The following is a 3,135-nucleotide window of genomic DNA, read 5'->3' as shown; positions in this document are numbered from 1 at the left end:
TAATGTGGAGAAAATAAGCTTTATACGATCTTGTGATGTGGAAGAAATAAAAGTGACGGGCTGCATAATAAAGTCCATATCACAAGTGGCAATATAAAGTGACATTCTTTTGCATTAAGATTTTGTGCATCCAACCATAAAAGCGCATGACAACCTCTTCTTCCCTCTGCGAAGGGCCTATATTTTACTTTTATCTTCTACCCTTATGCAAGAGTCATGGTGATATTCACCTTTCCTTTTTACATTTTATCCTTTGGCAAGCACATTGTGTTGGAAAGATCCTGATATATATATATATATATCCAATTGGATGTAAGTTATCATGAACTATTATTGTTGACATTACCCTTGAGGTAAAAGGTTGGGAGGCGAATCTATAAGCCCCTATCTTTCTCTGTGTCCGATTAAAACTTTGAACCCATAAATATCACGTGAGTGTTAGCAATTGTGAAAGATTAAATGATAGTTGAGTATGTGGAGTTTGCTAAATCAAAGCTCTGACATAGACCCTTCCTGAAAATAAGATGAATTGCAATTGTTTGATGACTGAGAATATAGTTTGTTAGTTTCAAGAAAGTTTATGATCTATACTTTAACATGTGAATAGATTGTTACTTGATCATGAAAAGTTTTATGAAAATGAGCTACTGTTATGATATATAATGATGCTAGAAAAAGTGATTGGAACTATCATTGATGAAACTTATGCACTTGCTACCATTCACACTTCATAAATTATTTCTTTTATCATTTACCTACTCGAGGACGAGCAGGAATTAAGCTTGGGGATACTAATACGTCTCCAATGTATCTATAATTTATGAAGTATTCATGCTATTATATTATCAGCCTTGGATGTTTTATATACATTTATATGCTATTTTATATGGTCTTTGGGACTAACCTATTAACCTAGAGCCCAGAGCCAGTTTTTGTTTTTTCCTTGTTTTAGAGTATCGCAGAAAAGGAAAACCAAACAGAGTCCAATTGACCTAAAACTTGACGGAGCTTATTTTTGGACCAGAAGAAGGCCAAGGAGTAAAATAGTTGGGCCAGAAGAGTCCCGGGCTGTCCACGAGGTAGGGGGGCTGCCCACGAGGGTGGGAGGCGCGCCCACCCCGCTGGGCGCGCCCCCTACCTCGTGGACAGCCCGGAGACCCCCCTGACTTGTTCTCGACACCAAAACCTCTTATATATACAGAAACTTCTAGAAATTAACCTAGACCGGAAGTTCCGCCACCGCAAGCCTCTGTAGCCACGAGAAATGAATCTAGGCCCTCTCTGGCACCCTGCCGGAGGGGGCCATCATCACCGGAGGGCATGGAGGAGGTTTCTAGAGGGGCCATCATCACCATGAAGGCCAAGGACCAGAGGGAGAACCTTTCCCCTTCCATGGGGAGGCCATGGAGGAGGAAGCACAACGGGGAGAACTTCTCCTCGTCTCTCTTGGTGGCACCGGAGTGCCATCGAGAGGGGAATCATCGCCGTGGTGATCGTCTTCATCAACATCACCATCATCATATCACCCTCACCTCTTTTACGCAGTCCACTCTCCCGCACCCCGCTGTAATCCCTACTTGAACATGGTGCTTTATGCCACATATTATGATCCAATGATGTGTTGCCATCCTATGATGTTTTGACTAGATATCCTTTGTCTTTGGGTTGATTGATGATCTAGATTGGTATGAGTTGTATGTTTTACTTTGGTGTTGTCCTATGGTGCCCTCCGTGTCGCGCGAGCATGAGGGATTCCCGCTGTAGGGTGTTGCAATATGTCCATGGTTTGCTTATTGTTTGCGTTTGCGTGAGTGACTGAAACACAAACACAGATAAGCGGGACATGGCGTATGGGAATAAAGAGGACTTGATACTTTAATGCTATGGTTGGGTTTTACCTTAATGATCTTTAGTAGTTGCGGATGCTTGCTAGAGTTCCAATCATAAGTGCATATGATCCAAGAAGAGAAAGTATGTTAGCTTATGCCTCTCCCTCATATGAAACTGCAATAGTGATTACCGGTCTTGTTAACAATTGCCTAGGACAATTCCGCACACCGATCCACCATTATTTCACACTCGCTATTTATAATATTTAGTAATATATTCTAACTTTATGATAACAACCCCTACTTTTATATTTTATCTCTCCGATATCATGCAAAGTTATCCTCTTAATACCCACAACGTAGTTTTATTTCTCATTTCTAGTTGGAAGCAAACGTTTGGTGTACGTAGAGTCGTATCAGTGGCAGATAGGGCTTGAGAGAATATTGATCTTACCTTTAGCTCCTTGTGGGTTCAACACTCCATACTTATCACTTCCACCTTTGGAATTGCTACGATGATTCGCTGCACTTGGGGATTATCACTCGACCATCCCAAGCCACTGCTCGATGCCTGGATGGCTCGATGCCTCGAGTGCGATCCCAGCCGCCAGGGTGCTAAGGCATGATGATCTGCTCGATGCCTCGATCTCCCCTGAAAATAATAATAAGTCGATCTACTCGATTTGTAACCAAAGGGCGGTTCAGTTCTGCTCCATCGATCGCATCGAGAATCCATGGGCAGGTGACACGGCGCATGCACATCCTCCTACCTCCTGCCGTCGACATCTAGATCCGTCGACGCCGCGACGGACGACACGGCGATAGGTATAGGCAGAGGCAGGATGAGGTTACGTTGTATGTCGGTTTTGGTATTGCAAATACAGTATCTCATTGGTTCGCAACTTCTCATCCATCGATTATTCCTTTCGTGATCTCATATTCTTGAGTCGCATAGGAATACCGCTCGGTTCTTACTCCTAATTCTTATTTCCTAATTAACTTTTTGCAGGGATGAATGGAAAGACGATATGTTCTTGCATTATTGCTCCTCGATTAAAGATCATAGTATAGCAGTTCAATCTGACGGGACACAAGACTAGGTGAGTTAGACGTTTTGTTTAATTTTCAAACATTGATGCATAATCCCCAATTGATATTTGCTACCATATCACTATAATTCGATTTTATTCATCTTTTATATCTTGTGTTTCGGTACAACATAATTTGTTACGTAAGACACTTAGAGATGAAAACGGAGTGGAAACGGACGAAACTGAGTGCTATCATATTTGTTTTCACATTTTTT

Source organism: Triticum urartu, chromosome 2A (genome assembly GCF_056163025.1).
Source record: "Triticum urartu cultivar PI428250 chromosome 2A, HENAU_Tu73, whole genome shotgun sequence".
NCBI lineage: Eukaryota > Viridiplantae > Streptophyta > Magnoliopsida > Poales > Poaceae > Triticum > Triticum urartu.
The sequence above is the reverse complement of the archived record's forward strand: the minus strand, read 5'-3'. Positions refer to the sequence as shown.